Below are 22,500 nucleotides of genomic sequence, written 5' to 3'. Positions count from 1 at the left end.
CATTTCCTATATATTCTACTCCCCTCTACCCTCCCTCTTATCTTCGTGCCTCCTGGATGATGGGTCATCCCTGCATCCTGTTCACTGCCCTGGGTCAGAGGCAGTGTCGTAAGACACAGCACATCCACAGCAAGGCCGCTTCATAAATTCGGCGACCCCCCTATCCGTCCCCTCAGGCAAAAAAAGAGAGGACGGAGAGAAATCCCTTTGGGCTGCGTCAATTTTTTTCTCATACATATTTCCTCACCCCCCATCCACTCCCCCTCATGCATCACAGCACCATCCATACACAACCCTTCTCCACTCACCCCTATCTTCTGTGCTCTCCCGTCCTTCCTCAATAGACATTCCTCTCTTTTGTAATGCCCCTTTCACCCCATCCATCTCATCCTAGGAAGTCCCCTCATATTCACTCCTTCCACACCTCTTTCACCAATCTTTCTTCACTTATTTTTTCCATGTGTCCGAACCATCCTCATATTCTTTCATCAACCCTATATCCCTTTCCGCCCCTGTTCTCCTCTTCACCTCCTCATTTCTCACTCTATCTAGCCTAGTAACCCCTATCATACTTCTCAGACATTTCATCTCAAACACATTCAAACTTCTTCTCTCTTCCTCTCTTCTGTTCCATGTTTCTGCCCCGTACAGTGCTCTTGGCACAATCACTCCTCCATATAACCTCCTCTCAGCATCCATTCCCAGATGTCTATTTCTCATTACACTTTTTAATCCACCAAGACATTTACTCGCTCCTCTCAATCTACATTCTACCTCCACCCCCACTCCTCCCTTTCCTGCCACATTCGCACCCAAGTATCTAAAACTATCCACTTCCTCCAGTCTTTCACCCTTTATGCTCACTTCCAGCCTGCTGTCACTCTCTCCCCTTGTACATCTCATCACCTTACTTTTGCCCACATTTATCTTCAGCTTCCTTCTTTCACACACCTTCTCAAACTCTGTCACTAACTCCCTCAATCCCTCCTCTGATCCTGCTACAAGTGCAGTGTCGTCAGCAAACAACAACTGGTTCACCTCCCACTTTTCTCCATTTTCTTTAACCATCTCCAACCCCTGATCCACTATCCTTGCATTCACCTCTCGCACTACCCCATCCATGTACAAGTTGAACAGCCAGGGCGACACAACATATCCCTGACGAAATCCCACCTTTACCTCAAACCATTCACTCTCTCCATTTCTAATCCTAACACAAGCTCTACTACTCTCGTAAAAACTCTTGACTGCTCTTAACAGCTTTCCTCCTATCCCATATATCTGCAGTACCTCCCACAGTGCCTTCCTGTCTACCTTGTCGTAAGCCTTTTCCAGATCCATAAAAGCCCAAAAAACATCCTTACCTTTTCCTATAGCTTTCTCACATATCTGTCTTCCCACAAAAATCTGATCTACACAACCCCTACCTGTCCTAAACCCACACTGTTCCTCACCACACTGTTCCTTACCAATTACTCCCTCTGTTCCTCTCCTAATCCTCTCAATCAAGACCCTCCCATAGGCCTTCCCAACTACACTCAACAAGCTGATCCCTCTGAAACTATTACACTCACTCTTGTCCCCCTTTCCCTTGTAAAGCGGAACTATTCAGGCACTCCTCCAGTCCTCCGCCACTCTACCCTCTCTTAAACATTAAATAAACTCACCATCCAGTCCACCATAACCGTGCCTCCTTTCTTCAGACATTCTGCATGGCATCCATCCAACCCAGGTACCTTACCTGCTCTCATCATCTTAACAACTGCTTTCACTTCATCCTTCCCTATTTCTCCTTCATTTTCCTCACTAATCACTCTCATTTTCTTAGCGCTTCCCACTGCAACTACCTTTCCCTCCCTATCCTCCTTCACATTTAGCAACTCCCTAATATACTCTGCCCACCTTCCTCTCACTTCCTTCTCTTCCATTATCATCTCTCCATCTGCACCTTTTACCTTTTCTTCTCTACTTGATTCGCCTCCTCTTCCTCTTTTAATTTCCTTCCAAAACATCTTTTTATTACTTTCAAAATTTTCTGTCATACTCTTACCCCATTTCACATCTGCTCTCCTCTTTGCTTCCTTTATCTTATGCTTAACTTCCCTTCTCTTTAACATGTACCTCTCATATATACATACTTTATATATACTATATTTATACTTTGTATCTCATATATATATATATATATATATATATATATATATATATATATATATATATACATATACATAGACATATTCATAAATCATTTCAACTTGAGCTCAACAACGTCTAAAATTTAACATTAAATGTTCACAACTAAATACCATGGATTTCATCACGTTGAAGTTATATAGACCTGATTTCAGTACCCGACCGGACTTCAGGTTTCAAAACAATAGGTTATAAACTAGACTAGACAAACCTAGTAATCTGAATATAATGCTAGCCGGGCACAGGCGCCGTGGTAGCAGATGGGAAAACATGGATGAAACCTGATTACAAACAGTACCTTGCACCACAACACCTGTGGTCAGACATGTGGAAAGTGGCTATAGCGAGCTCCTCCACCCCCCCCCCCTCCTTACCATCACAACCGTCCCAACCACCCGGCTCCCACACAAACATCTGGCACGCAAGCCAACCACCCCCCACCCCACCCCATCTCTCAGCCTGAGCCGGGATCCGCCCCGGAATCAACTATCGTCTATCGTTACACAGAACATCTAAAGAGCATGCAGCCGTCATGAAGGCATTCGGGAATTTGAACACCTTCATTGCCCAGTAGCCGGGGCTTAAGTGAATAAATATTCCATAACTACAGTAAGATCTACTAAGTATGGCGCGTGTAGAGTTCTCACTTTAGCCCTTCCATAGCAGGAGGCTCATACAGTGTACTCTTGCTGCTGCCAGGTTATTCTATTTACCTTTGGTATCGAGGAGACCTCCGCATCGAATTACCATTTATTTACCAGTTAACACTTTTTCCTCTATTCTGGCTACCACCAGTGTGTTTCATTCATCCCCGCTACAACAATGGATTTAAGTAATTCTATCGACTATTTGTCTCAAACTCCGATATCTGTTTTACTGAAAGGTCAGCGCATAGAAATACACACACAGACACATGAATGCACGCACGCATCACACACACACACACACAAACACACACATACACACACACACACATACACACACACGCACACACACATACACACACACACACACACACACATTTGGATGAAGAAATGGTGAAAAAAATACTGGTCACTTTGATAAGACCAAGATTGGAGTATGCAGCGACGACGTGATCACCAAGTACAAAAAATATATAACAAAACTTGAAAGAATACAAAGAGCAATTACGAAATTGGCACCAACACTCTCAGAACTATCATATGAAGAGAGACTAGCAAAACTTGAGCCACAGACATTAGAGCAAAGAAGAGAGAGAAGAGACTTGATAACTATTCATAGAATCGTGAAAGACATAGAAACTATTGATAGAGAGGGTCTAATAAAATGGGATAGTAGAAATACAAGAGGACACGGAAAGAAAATCAAGACAGTTATAGAAGAGATCTGAAAAAGAAGAGCTTTCCCCACAGAGCAATAGACATTTGGAACAAGTTAGATGAGAAAGCGGTGTGTGCAAAAACAATACACGAATTTAAAAAGTCTAGATAAAATGAGATATGAAGACGGGACACCACGAGCATAGCTCCCCGTCCCGTAAAATACAACTAGGTAAATACACACACACGACCGACCAACGCCCTTTTCTCTCTCTCTCTCTCTCTCTCTCTCTCCGAGGGGAAACATCTAGCCGGGTACACAGAGGACTGGAGTTTGGAGTGAGGGTACGGGTTGTTTGGCAACAATGATCAAGAGTAATGTTCAATTAATAAAATTAGTTGTTCCAGTTTTGGGAAGTAGTCAGGGAAGGAAAACGATTAATTTTTTTTCAGGACCGCTCTACACAAGAACCGGAAAAAGTGCAATACCAGATCCAATATTTGTTTATTTTGCTAGCGTGGTTGTTAATCTATATAGTCTCAATGGAAGTGAATTTGTAACAGAATTTAAGTTGTTAAAGACCTTGGTTTCCTCTTCCGAGTCAGTTTAATGAACTGGAACGTAAAATTTAGTAAGAAAAAACACCAACCTGACTCAGAAAGTAGAAAATCAAGAGGGACAACGAGAGTGTGATGAATAAAAATATTAATTTTCGCAATATCATAAAGGCATGCGACGCTGGGATGAAATCAAACGACGATAAGATCAGAGAACATTTGGATGCTCGGAAGATTGATTTTATGGCCAACACTGAGAAGCAGATAACTTGAAAGGCATTACGGAACAACAGAGAAGGGAAGAAGGTTGGAAAACATAGTGAAGGTTACTAAAAGAAAAAGATATGTCAGAGATTCAATAGATAAAGCTAAATGTGTCATAACTGTTGCTTGGTGGGGAAAAACACATTATTTCATGGAGGGCACGCCAGGAACACAAGATGCAAAATGTGTTTATGAGAAATGATTCAAATATGATTGATGAGATTGACAACATGTTTAGCTTAGTTCAATACAAGAGAAATAACTCACGTCCGATGAAAATGAAGTTGTCGCAGGCCATGGTAAATGAAGAAAATTAAAGTTTACAAACATTTCGACTAGGAGAAATGCGACTGTAAGGAAAGCCACGGTAAAAAAAAAAAATGAAAACAAAAGAAATACAACATTTGTATCTGGAGGATTCTTAGAATGTGAAGAAAATGTTTCAAAAGAGAAAAGAGAGGGTATAGTACAAGAAACACTGCACAAATGCTAAAATTAGCCTATGCTAATATAAACTATTTACTATCGGCCAGTTTGGAGATAAATCATTACATGAAGGTAAACGAATCTTATATTTTGTGTTTAGAAGAGACAAATATCCTAAGGAATGCTGGTCCAGCTTGGAAATAACAGATACACCATCTCAGGAAGAGATCGAAGAGCCAAAATAGTTGGTGGGATGACAGTTATGAAAAACAGCGATGGGGTTCATTAGTGTGGTGGTTGATGTGCTCGCGTGCGCTGTGTTGACGCGTGTTTTGTATTTATCGAACTTAAATGTACAGGAAAAGAGCCACTTTCTTGCCAGGAGTTCCGTCTCTTTGTTTCCACCTATAAACCTTAACGTTAAATTTATTAGAACATTTCCTAATAGCTATAAAGTAATGTCGTAACACATTCGTAAAGATTCAACAAAAACCCACTGTGTTGGATAAAAAGAAATGAAATAAATGAATTCCATAAGTTTGTATTCCACTGAAGAGGATCACAGTCCGTGATCGAAATATATGGAATTCATTTATTTCATTTCTTTTTATCCAACACAGTGGGTTTTTGTTGAATATTTCCTAATAGGTTGTTCCAAAAGTTCATGCATTTGTACAGAAATTTGTTTCTCGATTACCTAAAGGCACGTACTGGAGTACTGACTGCGTCTTTGTGTACAATCATTAAAGATTTTTTTTTTTTTTTTTTTGGGGGGGGAGGGGGGGGAGTATACAGGTCAGAGCCACACATCATTCGTCCTTGTTGGAGACAAATCTCTATCCTTAGAGGAATGTTGAGTAGCTTTTTAACCTTTGCTGTTCCTTTTTTGCTGCCTCCTTGAACCTATTCATTACCGCTCCTAATTGTTCATCTCTTTTTCATGCTCTTCTGGTGGAGGATAAGAATGGCATCACCGTGTGTCCATACGTATCGTATTAGACGACTAAATGTGGGAAACTGTAATGCTATAACACATTTGCAAATATACACTGAACGACTAAATGTGATTAAGATTTCCCCTATGTTCACCTACAAAAAGTCAAACCAAAAGAAAAGCCAAGAGAATCCAACCAAAGCCTATGTAATTAGGTATTTGGATGAGGAACAAGTAAAAGAAAAGGATAGTGGATTGGTAATAAGTTTGTGAAAAGATGGATGAGCTAGCGTTGAGTGAAACTAAACTGAAAGGGAGAGGTAAGATTGAGTTTAGGAGTGTGGTGTCAGGAGTGAAGACATGGAAGGAAAGGTGTGGATCTATTGGAAAATAGTGAGATGTGTAGCTTTATTGTTGAATAGAACGATCATCAAGGGTGTAGGCTAAAAATGACAAAAGGTTGGTAGGTATGAGCGTTTTTGAATAGGTATGACCCTGATTTGGTGAAGTGTAAGTGCTGTTTGAATGGGGTAGATAACAAAGTGGTCCTTCTGGATTGCTGTGTAAATCGGACATTATAGCGGAAGGGTTGTTTGTGTGTGAGGAGGGGATGATTTGGGTCGGAGTTGTTATACTTCAGATGGAGAGAGGGTGCGGGGTTGAGTCCGGAGTTCTACTGGCACAGGTGAGTGGGATGTGGGTTTGTATAGGGAGTTCCTGTGTCATGTAGGTGGAACTACTGGTGGAAGGGGTTCGTCTGGTGAATTGTCGTGCTTCCGCATATCTAACTCCAGGTCTGATCATACATATTTGGGTATTTGGGTTTCTCTGAAGGTGGTGCGTTCAGTCTGGGATAGAGCGCTATTTTTTCAAATTGGTGTGTTGTACAGCTTAAGGATGGTGTACGGTTGTTATTTGACTTTGTCATACTGAGCTCTTGATTCTAGTTTTATTGTTAGTTTCCTCTAGGGGACACATATTGCGGGGGTTCCGCATTTATCTTCAGATTCATCACATATTTTCACGGAACATTTATTTGTTATCAATTCATTATTATATTTCAGACCAAGTGCATCGGGTAGCCTAAGTCAGGGTCCATTTCGTCTCAATATAGTTTAAATTGAAAATTATATAATTAATGATAATAATAATAGTAATAATAATAACAATAATAATAATAATAATAATAATAATAATAATAATAATAATAATAATAATAGTAATAATAATGATAATAATAATAACAATAGTAATGATAATAATGATAATAATGATAATAATAATTATTATAATAATTATAATAACAACAATAGTAATGATAATAATAATAGTAATAATGATGATGATAATAATAATAATAATAATAATAATAATAATAATAATAATAATAATAATAATAATAATGATAATAATAATAATAATAATAATAATAATAATAACAATAATGATAATAATAAAGATAATAATAACAATAATTATAATAATGATAATGATGATTGTAATAATAATAATAATAATAATAATAATAATAATATATAATGATAAATCAATAATAGTGTAGATAAAAGTGATAGGTGCAAGGTTGGGTAAGCTCGGGAATGCGATATCTGACGGAATTAGGGTTACAGTCACTGACTATGGTGTTTACTGATAATTATTATTACCCCCTGTGGGCAATTGCTCCGGTGTCATCGCTGTAGACTGTTTTCGAGTTTAGAGGTGGAGCAGATCTTTACTCCGTTCGTTGAAAGAAATATGGAACGTAATGAAAGAGGTGAGGAAAGTATGAAAGAAAATTGGATGCATTTCTTGGAGGAATTGTTAGAATACAAAAACAGTGTGTGGGATAAAGGTTTTCGTGGACTTGGAGGATTATATAAATGTTGATTGAAAGGTTTTATGGAGTGTGACGAAGATATATGGAATCAGGGGATATCTGCTGAAGGCGCAAGGGTTGTGTAATTTCGCCGTGGTTTTTCAATGTACAGTATATATGGATGAATAGGTAAGGGAGGTAAAGGTAAGGGCGCTAGGGAGAAGTTTGGATTTGGTGAATGAAGGTGCAGGGACGTGGGAGGCGAGTCAGTTGTTGGCAGATGACACGTTAGTGGCCAATTCTGAGGTAAAACTGAAGAGTTGGTGACTGAACTTGGAAAGATGAGTGAGTGAAGGTTACGAATGAATGTGGGCAAAAGTAAAGTGATGAGATGCACAAGGAAAGATGGTGGTGGCAGATGATTGTGAACGTTAAAGGTGTGAGGCTGGAAGTGAAGAGTTTTAGGTATTTGGGGTCGTATGTGGCAGTGAAAGGAGTGGGTGTGGTGAATAATACATAGAATAAGAAACGATTATCTAGGTTGAATGAAAAAAAAGTATGGAACAGACTTGAAATGTTTCGCAGATAAATTGTATTAAAAATACGATATAGAATGGATAGTGAGAAATGTAGAAGTGAAATACAGAACGGGGATAAAAGTAGAAATATTTGATAGGGTCGATTGAAAAGTGCTGAGGTGATTTGGGCATATAGAAAAGTTGAAGGCGGAAAGACAAGCAACGTCAGTGTGGAAAGCAGAAACGGCTGGGATGAATTTGAAAAGTCCAAGAATAAAGTGGATGGATGAGGTGAATGGATGGGAATTTCTGTAGAGCAAGGAAGAGGTATAGTGCAAAAGACAGGATGGAGAGATAGAGGGGGACCGACTGGACGAAAGGATGGCGCGACCAGAACGAATATTCTTCTCGTCTGCTTTGCAAATTATTTTGAGTGGATGGGGAGGTGGGGCGATATATGGCGAAGAGGTTTCAGGTAAACCAGCTCCGGCTGTCGAGCTCTGCTGTGGAAGTATTCTGCATCGCTGTATTGCCCAAGCGGTATGGCGGGGAAGGGGAGTGGCCTTTTATCCACATGGTGTTGAGATGGTTATGGTGTAACAGATGGGTTTTGATTATTATGTGGGTGTGTGCACTTTGATTAGGTCATCGACATTACCAGGGGGAAAGGGCCTTTGTTATATACATTATGTACGCAGTATTTTCCAGTTGTTTTCCTCCGCTGACTTTCCCAAACCCTGAATGTATGTGTGTGTGTGTATTTACCTAATTTTTAACTAGTATCTTACGGGAAGGAGAGCTACGCTCGTGGTGTCCTGTCTCTGTATCTCACCATGTCTAATTTGCATATAAACTCGTGTATGGTTTTTGTACACACTATCGTCTCGTCTACATTTCTTAATGTTGATGTCCACTTCCCCCTTCTGACTCCATTCCCAAATCCTGTTCAGATCTCTCTGCAGCGAGTCACAATCCGTTCCAGTGCTCACTCTCTTCAACAGTTTAGCGTCATCTGCAAAGAAGCTCATGTATTGGAGCCAATACTGATCCTTGTGGAATTCACCTCTTCCCAAGTAGAAATCTTATCTCTGAGTACTACTCTAATTTTTCTTCCATACAAGAAGTCCTCCATCCATTTCAGTAGTTTACCTTGTATCCTTTCTATGGTTTCCAGTTTTCTTAATATTGTGTGGAACTTTGCCAAAAGCTTTTTGTGGGTCTAGGAAAGCACAATCAGCCCACCCTGTCCATTTCCAGTATTATATCTAGTAGTCTTGAGTAGAAACAGATCAAATTTGTGGCACGTCATCTTCCTTGTCTAAATCCAATTTGTCTCGGATTTAGTATATTGTTCTCCAGATGTTTTATCCATCTACTTTTTATAAATTTTTCACAAATTTTGGCTACCATGCTCGTAAGGGAAACCGGTCTGTAATTTGTTGGGTCTTCCATGTCTCCTCCTCTATATATTGGTTCGATATCGGTATTTTTCCTTCTTTGAGTGAGAAACTTATTATGCTATATATTTTGTCTATTAGTTCTTCTTTACCTTCTTTTAACCCATTCAACTCCGATGACAAGATGTCTTGTCATTTGGTCAAATAAAACAAAAAATCATAATAAAACAACAAAATGTTTGATGATCAAACAGCACCAGAAAAATATGACGTCATCAGTCCTCCTCGAGGAGGACTGACGACGTCATATTTTTCTGGTGCTGTTTGATCATCAAACATTTTGTTGTTTTATTATGATTTTTTGTTTTATTTGACCAAATGACAAGACATCTTGTCATCGGAGTTGAATGGGTTAATATCCAGTTTGAGATTCCATCCAGGCCGTGCGATTTCTTGACATCAAGGTTCGTCATTTGGTTTATTATTTCTTTTCGTGTTACCATCATTTCCCTCACTGGGAGGTGGGGGGGAGGGGGGGCTCACTCCTCGCCCTTCATCCCTATGTTGTACATTTCATTTTCTCTAGTGAAAACCGACTTGAAGTGTTTGCTCACGAATTCAGCCATTTCTACATCTGTGTATTCTATATTCCCTTGGCGTAGTTTCACTATTTCCTGTTTGTTTTTTAGTTTACCATTCACATATCTGTAGAATAGTTTTGGCTGATCTTTACATTTTTCTATTGTCGTTTTCAGTTTCTTTTTTCCACCCTGCCTATCTTTACATATTCATTCCTTTGATTGATACATTTTTGCCACTTCCTAGTTGTTGTTTTTTTCCCATCTTCTCCAAGCTTTATCCCTTTTATCTTTCGCTTCGCTGCACCTTCTATTAAACCAGCACTTAATATATACCTTTTCCTGTTTTTGCTTTGGGACATATTTATCCACTCCTTCATTATAGATTTCCATCAGAATCATCCATTTTTCTTCCACTTGTGTCTTCATTGTAGAATTTTTCCAAACTCGCTTGAAGAAGAAAAAAAAAATCCTAAGCTTCTCAAAATCCGTTTCACTATACATCACTCTTCCTTTCCTGTATTTCTCATTTCCCTCTATATTTCCTTCTTTAATTCTAACTCAAGTAATATGTGGTCACTCTTCCCAATTGGTGTCTTGTATTCAATTTTATACACAACTGCAGGTTCTGACGTAAATAATAAATCTAGTCTATGGTTCTTCATTATTTCTAAGCCTGGTGTTTTCTTTTACCCGTTGTGTCGTTGTACATTATGTTCTATAGCCATGTCAAGTAATATGTTCCCCATAGATCCTCTCCACCTTTCACTGTCATCTCTTTCCGACAGATTTCTTTGCAGTTAAAAAAGTGTGTGTGTGTGTGTGTGTGTGTGTGTGTGTGTGTGTGTGTGTGTGTGTGTGTGTGTGTGTGTGTGTGTGATTCACCATGGTCTTGGATCACGTGGTGGACTCGTGATCGACAGCTATTTCCCCCTGTGTGTGTGTGTGTGTGTGTGTGTGTGTGTGTGTGTGTGTGTGTGTGTGTGTGTGTGTGTGTGTGTGTGTGTGTGTGTGTGTGTGTGTGTGTACTTGCGCGCGCTCTATTCTTAACTTTTTGGTGGCTCTGATCAATACAGTACGACAAAAACAACCATTTTAGTGACGATGTACACTTAAGAAATGACATGGGCTGACGCTGTCAACCACCTGAATCACTCCCCATCACCTGAAGTGTCACGTCTCCCTGTATGCCTCACCTTAATATTCCAATCACGTATTATCACTGGCCACAACACAAAGTTACTTTCACACGTAGACAGTCTTGTGCAACACTACCTTCACCCTCGTTCTTCCTTCTCCAGCTTTAATCATCTCCAACCTTCCCCACAACACAAACGCTTACCAACAACACAGTATCAACGAAGGAGATGGTACGTACACCCACACACAAACACGTCACTTCCAGCCACCTTTCTCGTTAACTTCTCCCGCTACACTGTGACGGTTTGCCGCTTGGCAGCGTTGCCAGGCAACAGACCCGGGAATAGGACAAACTCCTGAAAAAATAGGACATTCTGGCAAATGTATACAAACTTTTATTCCCAAAATATCATACATTACGAATTAATAAAAAGAAAATATAAAACAGCTTCTGGGTCAGAATCTGTGTTTTGGTTATAGTAATACCTACACTTTTTCACGCAACAATGCGAAAATCACTTGAATATAACCAGAGCTTTCCTGAAAACCTCAGTAATTTGCGAACACCTAAGAGCAGTGGAGATGCAATATATGGTTGATCAAAATCCACTGCCAATGTTAAATTTTGTATCTGGTGCACTAAAGATTATCGCGGGAATAATCACTGTAATGAACCCTTCTTTAAAGCTCTGTATTTATATGTTTTCTGGTTGAGAGAGAAAACTCAAGAAATGATGGGTTTTACTTACCTAAATTACTTCAACTTTGCATGACAAGGCATTTGATTTGAAGAGAACGGATTTTTCTCAGTTTTCGCAGCAAATTTAAAAAATATCAACGTATTTTCTAGCGCTTGTTTTTATATTTGCATCATGGAAAACACCTGTCAACTGAAAACAGTATTAAAAGAGCACGGTAGAAGTTCAGGGCGATGGCATCAATTAAGAAAAAAAAATCCAGACGCATTTTCGATATTCAAAAGACAAATTAAAAGCATACTCTGTTTTCCAGTATCTCCATATCTAGAAATTCTTAATTCTATATATTTTCTTATAGACGCGCTCGTAATGGTCCCAAAAATGGATAATAAGACAGTTTATAGACTATTTTGTATGACAGGATATACTGGCCCAAAAAAGGACAAATCTGACTACCCAGCCGATTGGCTTATTAGCCACGGGGCCGCAGTTTTCAACTCGGCGTTTTTACTGTACAGTAATAGTAACCCGTTTCTTGAATGGAACAACGTTGTGTATGTAAAGAATATCTCGTCTCCACGAAAAATATTAAATTTTTACACACACACACACACACAAACATATATATATATATATATATATATATATATATATATATATATATATATATATATACCGATTATATATATACATATATATATATATATATATATATATATATATATATATATATATATATATACATATGTATACATATATACACACACACATATATATATACATATATACATATGTATACATATATACACACACACACATATATATATATATATATACATATATACATATATATATATATTATATATATATATATATATATGTGTGTGTGTGTGTGTGTGTGTGTGTGTGTGTGTGTGTGTGTGTGTGTGTGTGTGTGTGTGTGTGTGTGTGTGTGTGTGTGTGTGTGTGTGTGTGTGTGTGTGTGTGTGTGTGTGTGTGTGTGTGTTTGTATGTGTATGTGCATGCGTGTGTGTGTATTTACCTAGTTGTATTTACCTAGTTGCATTTTACGGGAAGGGGAGCTATGCTCTTGGTGTCCTGTCTCCATATCTCGTTTTATCTAGAGTCGAGACTGTTTTTAAATTCGTGCATCGTTTTTGCGCACACCACATTCTCATCTAACCTGTTCCAAACGTCTATTATCCTGTGGGGAAAGCTGTTCTTTTTCAGGTCTCTTCTATAATTGTCTTTCTTGATTTTCTTTCCATGTCCTCTTGTATCTCTACTATCCCATTTTATTAGATCCTCTCTATCAATAATTTCCATGCCTTTCATGATTCTGTGTGTGTGTGTGTGTGTGTGTGTGTGTGTGTGTGTGTGTGTGTGTGTGTGTGTGTGTGTGTGTTTCGTCGCTGTTGTCATGCCAGCGGCAAAGGAAATATTGAAGAGGGATTAGCGGAAAACAGAAACAGATGTCAAAATGATAGGGACTCTACTTTGATATTTTCTAACCATATATGTATATATATATATATATATATATATATATATATATATATATATATATATATATATATATATATATATATATATGTAATGACAAGGGAGAATGATTTGCGTTTTTTCAATTACAGACTTTTCTAGTAATTTAAGGTTGATTATATTTACCCAAGCAATCTATATAATCTAAAATTAAAAAATAGATATGCACATGTTGTTTCGCACAAAACTGACTAAGAAAGAATGAGAAATCACATTCCAGACCACAGAAGTTCTTCATCGAGTAATCGATATGGTAAGAAGTTGCGCTCTCGCTGCAGATGGATTCCTCGGGGTGGCCTTGGAGGAGAACACACACACACACACACACACTAGATGGCGCAGTGGTAGCGATCGCGGCCGCCACTACGGCGGTCCGAGTTCGAATCCCACCCAGGGCTGAGAGAATTTCAGTATCGCTGCGCTGCGAATTGTTACCCCAACTCTCGTGGGTTCGGAGTTGTGTGTGTGTGTGCATGTAAGGTCACAGCATTACCCATAGATCGGTCATATATGAGCTCTGAGCTCTCTTCCTGAAGGGTAATAGCTGTCGATCACGAGTCCAACACGTAATCCAAGGCCATGGTGAATCACACATACACACACACCGGTACATATATAGATACAATATATACTATATATATATATATACATACAAACATATATATATATATATATATATATATATGTGTGTGTGTGTATATATATATATATATATATATATGTGTGTGTGTGTGTGTGTGTGTGTGCGTGTGTGTGTGTGTATGTGAATACATATACTCGTATGAACATAAGAATGAATGAGACTGCAAGCGACCATGAGGCCTACACTAGGTAGTTCCATGTCAATTACCACCTGTCATTCCTATCCATAAAGTTGTCCAACAGTATTTTTTAAACAACAGATAGTTTCAGCGCTCATTACATCGTAACTTAATCTATTCCATTCGTTAGCCATTCTATTGGTAAACCAGTTCTGGCCTATTTCTTTAAATCTAAATTTGTCCAATTTGAATCCATTACTGCGAGTCTTGTCGTCTTGTCTTAATATGACAATTTTTTTATGTTACCCTTGTTAAAGCCCTTGATCCACTTGAACACCTGTATTAGATCACCTCGCAATCTGCGTTTTTTTCCAGATAGTGTAAGTTAAGGTGCCGAAGCTTGTCGTCATAAGGAAAATTTCTGAGCCCATGTATTATTTTGGCCATTCTCTATACCGACTCTAGTGAATTGATATCCATTTTATAGGACGGAGGCCAAAACTGTATCGCATAGTCAAGGATGGGTCTAACTAATGCCAGATAGTGTTTGATAATTACCTTTGCATTTTTATTCGTTACCGTCCAAGCAATGAAACAAGTGAACAATTCAAGATCATCCTGCAGAATCTCGGCATCTTCTTTTGACTTAATTAGGTGTCCTATTTTAGTGTCGTCTTCGAACTTAATAACATCATTATTAATCCCATTTTCTAAGTCGTTCATATACATAATGAACAATAAGGGACCCAAAACAGAGACCTGGGGAACTCCACTAGAAACACCCCATTTGGATTTTACACTGTTTATGGTGACCCGCTGTTTTCTGTCACTGATCCAAGATTCAATCCATTCAAATACTTTTCCTCGTATGCCATATTCTTTGACTTTATTTAGTAGTCTCTGGTGGGGCACCTTATCGAACGCTTTGCTAAAGTCAAGGTAAATAACCTCGTAAATATCATTGTTATCTGACGTCTTGAAGACATTAGTGTAAAAAGATAGATTAGTTACATATAACTTACCTTGCAGAACTCATGCTGTGAGTCACGAATTAAATTATGTCTCTCGATGTGATCTCTGATTCTATTAGCTATCATTGATTCAAGTATTTTGCCTATAACTGATGTCAAACTGACTGGCCTGTAGTTGCATATTGACGGTTATCTCCGTTTTGAAAACAGAAACAACGTTTACCTGCCCCAAAGCAATAGGCACAAAACCAGTGTCTACCGCCTTGTTAAATATTTCCGTTAAGTGGTCGCAGATTTCAAATTTACAATCTTTAAGCATTCTCGGAAATTTTTCGTGTAGACCCGAGGATTTTGTACCTTTACGTATATCAATCTGTTTAACTACTTCTACCTTACTAATGCTAATGTTAGGCTACTTCCTTCTTTCCCACTGAAAATCGGGTCGCTACTTGGTGGACAACACAGATAAGTGCGTGAAACTTTAGATAAATTTAGCTAGTCTCTTCCGTTCTGACTCCACCATTTCATAGTGTTTTTATTTGTTACCATTTCATAGTGTTTTCATTTGTTCATTTTATTATCTTTTCTTTGTATATACATTGTGGCGAATGTGGATAGGAGGTAAAGGGAACACGGGCTGAGGGAAATACTTTTATTCCTGACTAGTTTCGCCTGAGTGGTTTCTTCAGAGGAACAGACATGTTCCTCTGAAGAAGCCACTCAGGCGAAACTAGTCAGGAATAAAAGTATTTCCCTCAGCCCGTGTTTCCTTTACCTCCTATCCACATATCTTTTCTTTGTTGTATCTCCTTATGTCTTCCACTAAACCTGCAACAAGTGGCTTATCATTTTCATCACTGTTTCATGACGAGAGTATTAGATTCATTGCCTCTGACACTGTTGCACTTGATCTTGATGTAGATAAATGGCTGGTAGGCTGGTTACCCTTCAGTCGTCTTTTATTTTCCATCATGCTGTGGCTGATCACACAGGGCAGCAATTGCTGGTTCCACTTATTCAGTGATGAAAGAAGAAGAGAATTTTTTACCTTTATATCTAGGATCCAGGTAAGTTGCAAACCTACAAATGTCTATATTTTCAATACCAGCAAATAATTTGACTAGATCAGCATTCATAGTTAGTTTCGTAGTGTGTTACAATTGTAGCTTCCTCTTCATCTTTACCAGTACTGTGATCTTTAGATTATTCAGACTCTGAGCATGCGCCTGTGGTTTGAGCATCTATTCCTGATACTCCACTCATGCATGTTTGGAGGGCCTTCTTCAATAAAACTATAAGAGATATCACGTCACTGATGGAGGATGAAGAACTGTTCAGTTGTTTTGTGATTTACTCATGAGGTGTTAAGGTTTTTATATATTCGGAGAGTAATTTCCGTTCTGAGATTACTGATTTTTTCTATGTCTAAATTGACTGCAGCATAAAGGCATAATAACTCCTTTAGTTTCTGAATCTTTTCCAATATGTACAACGTACTGTTCCACCTTGTTGGGGAATCATGAATAATACTTAGTAAAAGCTCCTCCAGTCGATCCTGGATCTTCTTAAGCTCATCTTTAGCCATTTTTGAATGATGAAAAAGAGACGAAATGGAGAGACACTTACGAATTACTTAATCATATATATATATATATATATATATATATATATACATATATATATATATATACATATATATACATATACATATACATATACATATACATATACATATACATATACATATACATGGGAGGTTGGTAAAGAAACACACAAGTCAGAGATGAGTTTATTCCTCTAACGTTTAGGCTTTTACACCTTCTTCAGAGAGACTACAAAGTACAAGGGGTTACAAGACTATATATCGTCCGGAGGGCGACTCCTAGTTAATGATCTGGTGGACGATCGGTCCGCTGACGATTGATTCGCTGATGATTGGTCCGCTGACGATTGATCCGCGGACGATTGGTCCGTTCTATGTCCCGCCTCCTCATTTTCTCGTGGCCAGTCGTGTACTGCTAATTCCGCCCCTATTTTAGACCAGCTGGTAAACCCTTTTCTATTATTTATACAGTCTCCCTTATTAATATAAGCTGCTTCCATTGCTTTTCTGATTTTCTTGCTTAGGAAAAATGACAGGAGGGAAAGTAATAGAGTCTGTGTTTACAGCGAACGAGCCGATGGTCCGTACGACACTGCGCTGGCCATCACTCTGGTGAGAAGGACATCTTTCATGTCTCGCTGGCGCACTAGAATGTAGTCGATCAGGTGCCAGTGTTTGGACCGAGAATGTATCCAGATGGTATTCAGATTGTCCTTTTGCTGAAATATGGTGTTTGTGATGGTAAATTGCAGCTCTGTCCAGAATTCTAATCGCAAGTGCCCAACACCGATTTTTCCAAGAGCCCCTGTCCAGACTTCTAAATCTTGGTCCACCCAGGCGTTGAAATCACCAAGTATTATGACCTTGTCTTCTGCAGGGGTACTTTGCAAAAGGTTACGCAAGTTGGAGTAGAATATGTCCTTTTCTGCAGGGTCTGCTTAAAGTGTTGGGGAGTACACATTGAAGAGCATGACGTATTTCTGGTCCCTGAGAGGAAAGAGCATGGAGATGTGCTGTCACAATGGTCTGTTGGAAGACTATCAAGCTTAGAAGCGATGGAGTTCCTGATCATGAAGCAGACACCTAAAAGGCGTCTCTCTGTCTCTGACTTGCCTGGCCAGTAGAGGGTGTAACCGGCGCCGTGTTCTTGGAGACTACCTTCACCTGAAAAGCGGACTTCACCGAGAGCCGCTATGTCGGTATTCAGCCTTGCCGCTCATGTGCAACTAGGGTAGATAGACGTTCTGAGCGACTGCTGTCCGCTGAGTGAATCATGCTTCTGATGTTCCAGCATACAAGATTCAATCCTGTCCCATTCTTGGAGGAGGGTATCTTTCTTTACTTAATGTTGGTTGACCACGTTGACCGCGGCAAGCCAACTGGGGTCGGTGGAGATGAGCTGTGGTTAGACCACATTTTATAGACCCCTTTCCGTGTTGAGCAAGCAGTGCTTTTCCTAGAAAAAGATGCTTGGCCATCCAGGGTACTGCTTGTTCCTAGAAAAAGATGCTTGGTCATCCAGGGTGCTGCCGAGTGATGCTGTCACCTCCAGGTCAACACCAAGCGACCAATATCCTGAAACAACATGCAGTATTGGAACTGCGACTTCCAGTGACATCTTTTACCTGCCGTTTTCGCCCCTTCCCCGTCGATACAGGTCTTGTGAATGTTTTTTTTTTTTTTTTTTTTTTTTTGGGGGGGGGGGGTCGGCAATAGACATGGAGGTGTCCTTCGAACCTGTGTAAGTGTAGTTTTTAGGTGTAGTGCAGTGTGCGCAGTATTGGCCCCACCCTTTACACCCGGGGTTCATCTGCCATGGTTTAGCAGGCTAGAACGGTGACAGCGAGGTCGTCGGGTCGTAGGTTTTATATCAGTGTCCTTCTCCTAGCCTCTGTCTCAAAAACCTACCTCGGAGGCACATGGACAACAACTTTGAGGGTGTTAGTTCAGACTTTTCCTTGTCCTAGTTAGATTGCCTACCATGGCTGTAGAGTTCCATCTTCCCTCCACTGGAATGTGCATCGCCGCCTTCACAGCCGTTGGAAGCTTTCCTGGTCGTTCGCCTGGTCGCCGCCCTCAACATTTTTTCCCCGATGTTCTCTCCTATAGATCCTCCATGTTTAGCCTGGAAGCTCCGCTAGTTTCTAGAGTCACCCTGGAGAGGGTGTGTTCTTAGAGCAGGCACAGGTCGGTCTTGGGAAGAGAAAATTTATGTTAGCTCTAAGATATTACTACGCAATGGGTACCCCACTTAACTCCAGAATGTTAGTGAAATTGAAATAATCCATTATCAGTAAGTCCCGGATGCAGAAAGTAGACCGTTCTTGAAACAACAGTTTGTCGTCTGCTAATGCTAATGCTTTTGGCATACATATCACTCCTACATTCATCTTTTTTTTTTTTTTGGGGGGGGGGGGTATATCTACACATAAGTTATCGTATGAATCCTGTTTCACTTTCTCTAATACATAGGCATGGATATTGCGTTTAACGTACAACAGACCACTCCCACTTTTCTTGTGGTTTCTATCCTGATGAAAATATCTAAATCCTGTAATATTAAATTCGGCTTCAAGCTCTTTACCAATTAAAGATATCTCGATATCATATCGATATTTTCGCTTTTGATATACGCCTAGGTTTCTTGGAAATTGTTCCTAATACTACGAGCATTAAAGTACATGTTTTTTTTTAGAAACTCGAGATTATTTTTTCTACTTGTTATGATTTTCTACATCATACCTTACATCGTTATTTTGTTCTTTATTGACATCTTGCTCTACACTGACAAGTGGTCCTTCATTGACATTCGGTGCCTCATGTACATTTGGTCCTGTCATTGTGTCCTACGATGGCCATTTGTCGTTCGTTGATATTCTGTCTGGCACTGACATTTAGTTCTTCACTATCGCCTTGTCCTACATAGAAAATTTGTCCTTCACTGACATCGCATCTTAAAGTGATATTTTGTCCTTCACTGACATCACATCCTGTGTGTGTGTGTATTTACCTAGTTGTATTTACCTAGTTGTATTTTACGGGAAGGGGAGCTATGCTCGTGGGGTCCCGTCTTCATATCTCATTTTATCTAAACTATTTTTAAATTCATGTATTGTTTTTGCACACACCACTTTCTCATCTAACTTGTTCCAACTGTCTATTGCTCTGTGAGGAAAGCTGTTCTTTTTAAAATCTCTTCTATAGCTGTCTTTTTTTATTTTCTTTCCGTGTCCTCTTGTATTTCTGTCATCCCATTTTATCAGATTCTCTCTATCAGTAATTTCTATGCCTTTCATGATTCTGTAAATAGCTATCAAATCTCCTCTCTCTCTTCTTTGCTCTAGTGTCTGTAGTTTAAGTTTTTGTAGTCTCTCTTCATATGATAGTTTTGAGAGTGTTGGTGCCAGTTTTGTAATTGCTCTTTGTATTCTTTCAAGTTTTTTTTATACATTTTTTTGTACTTGGTGACCATATCGTTGCTGCATATTCCAATCTTGGTCTTATCAGGGTGATTAGGATTTTCCTCACCATTTCTTCATCCAGGTATGTAAATGCCACTTTGATTGTTCTTATTAAATTATAAGTTTCTCCAAAAATCTTATTTATATGTTTCTCAGGTGACATATTATTCATAACAATGACTCCCAGGTCCTTCTCATTTTCTACTTTTTTTATTCCTTCTTTTCCCAAATTATATGATCCTGTTATTCTGTTTTTGCTTTTTCCAAATTCCATTATACTACACTTTTTTGTATTGAACTCCATCTCCCACTTCCTACTCCATTCTTGTACTTTATTTAGATCTCTCTGTAGTGATTCACAATCTTCTTCAGTTTTCACTCTTTTCAGTAATTTTGCATCATCTGCAAAGAAGCTCATATAGCTTTCAATTCCTTCATCCATATCATTAATATATATAGCAAACATTATTGGGGCCAGAACTGTTCCCTGCGGGACACCGCTTATTACTTCATTCCATTTTGAGTGCTGATCTCTTATCACTACTCTCATTTTTCTTTCTTGCAAAAAGTCTTCCATCCAATTTAGCAATTTACCTTGTATTCCTCCTTCATATTCTAATTTCTTAAGCAACTTCTTATGTGGTACTTTGTCAAAAGCTTTTTTTAGGTCTAGAAATGCACAATCAGCCCATCCATCTCTTTCTTGTATTATATCTATTAGCCTTGAATAGAAACATATTAAATTGGTGACGCATGATCGTCCTTGTCTGAATCCAAATTGCCTTGGATTTAGTACGTTGTTTTTTTCCAAGTATTTTACCCATCTACTTTTGATAATTCTTTCACATATTTTTGCTATTGTACTTGTTAGAGAGACTGGTCTATAGTTGGTAGGTTCTTCTTTATTTCCTCCTTTATATATAGGTACTATATTTGCTTTTTTCCAATCTTCTGGAACTTTTCCTTCTTTTAAGGAACTGCTTATTATGCTATGTATTTTGTCTGCCAGTTCATTCCTGCATTCTTTCAGAATCCAGTTTGCTATTTCATCTGGCCCATGCGATTTTCTGACATCAAAATTACCCAAGTGTGTCAATATTTCATTCTTTGTTACTTCTATTTCTTCCATAGGGGGGACTTTTTCCTTCCACTCAATCTCTTCAGGTTGTATATTTTCCCTTGTAAACACTGATTTAAAATGTTTGTTCATAATTTCTGCCATTTCCATTTCCTCAGTGTATTCAACTCCTCCTTGTCTTAATTTCTCTAAGTCTTGTTTGTTTTTCAGTTTATTGTTTACAAATCTGTAGAATAGTTTTGGTTGATCTTTACACTTTTCTATAACATCTTTTTCATATTTTCTTTTTTCCTCTCTGCACTTTTGTACATATTCATTTCTATAACCAGTATATATTTTCCATTTTTCAGGTCTTCTGTCTTTTTTCCATCTGTTCCAGGCTTTGTCTCTTTTGTCCTTTAACTCCCTACAAATTTTGTTGTTGTACCAGCATTTTACATATTCTTTTTCTTGTTTTTGTCTTGGGACATACTTTTCCACTCCTTTTTTGTAAATTTTTGTCAAAATATTCCATTTCTCTTCCACTGTTGTTTCTTCTTTGTATATTTCTTCCCAGTTTTCTTGTTGGAAGAATTCTCTTATTTTATCAAAGTTTGTTTTTTCATACATCATTCTTCCTTTTCTATATTGTTCATTTCTTTTCATATATTTTTCTTCATTAAGTTCCAGTTCAATCAATATGTGGTCACTTTTACCTATTGGTGTTTTATATTCAATCTTGTCCACTATTCTAGGTTCAGATGTAATTATTAAGTCTAGCCTCGATGGTTCTTCTTCATTTCTATACCTAGTGTTCTCTTGTATCCATTGTGTCATTGAATGGTCAGTAATCATCTCAAGTAGAGCATTTCCCCATGAGTCATCACCACTCTTTACTGTCATTTCTTCCCAGCAGATTTCTTTGCAATTAAAGTCGCCCATCATAACTATTCTTCCTCCGTCTTCCATTATTTTAGTTAATGCTATCTTTGTGTCCTCTAACATACTTTTATGTTCACTCTCCTCCCATGAGGCTGTTTTCGGAGGCACATAATTGATCACAAATTTTCTGCTCTTCTTATCTCGGTCTTCCACTTCTATCATAATCATCTCTACTGTATTCTTTCCATATATGACACCTTTCACGTTTATATCCTTCTTAGTCAGGAACATAACTCCACCCCCTTGTTTTTTCTCTCTGTTTCTAATCCAATAATTGTATGTATCATGTCCTACACTGTTGGGTGGTAGTGGGCCTTTTAATTTTGTTTCTACAATTCCC

The 22,500-nt window shown here is 38.6% G+C and overlaps 1 protein-coding gene across 1 annotated transcript in view; it reads right to left on the bottom strand.

Moving 5' to 3' along the window:
- LOC143033712 (XK-related protein 6-like) overlaps positions 1–11,417 on the bottom strand; it is a 73,570-nt gene extending 62,153 nt beyond the window's left edge. The window contains exon 1 of the mRNA XM_076199198.1: positions 11,328–11,417. The gene's annotated coding sequence lies outside the window, so the exon portion shown is untranslated. The remainder of the gene's footprint in view (positions 1–11,327) is intronic.
- Positions 11,418–22,500: the final 11,083 nt, after the last annotated feature.

Source organism: Oratosquilla oratoria, chromosome 2 (genome assembly GCF_046742065.1).
Source record: "Oratosquilla oratoria isolate Oo_2021 chromosome 2, ASM4674206v1, whole genome shotgun sequence".
Taxonomy (NCBI): domain Eukaryota; kingdom Metazoa; phylum Arthropoda; class Malacostraca; order Stomatopoda; family Squillidae; genus Oratosquilla; species Oratosquilla oratoria.
Note: the sequence above shows the minus strand (reverse complement) of the source record. Positions and strands in the feature narration are given on the sequence as shown.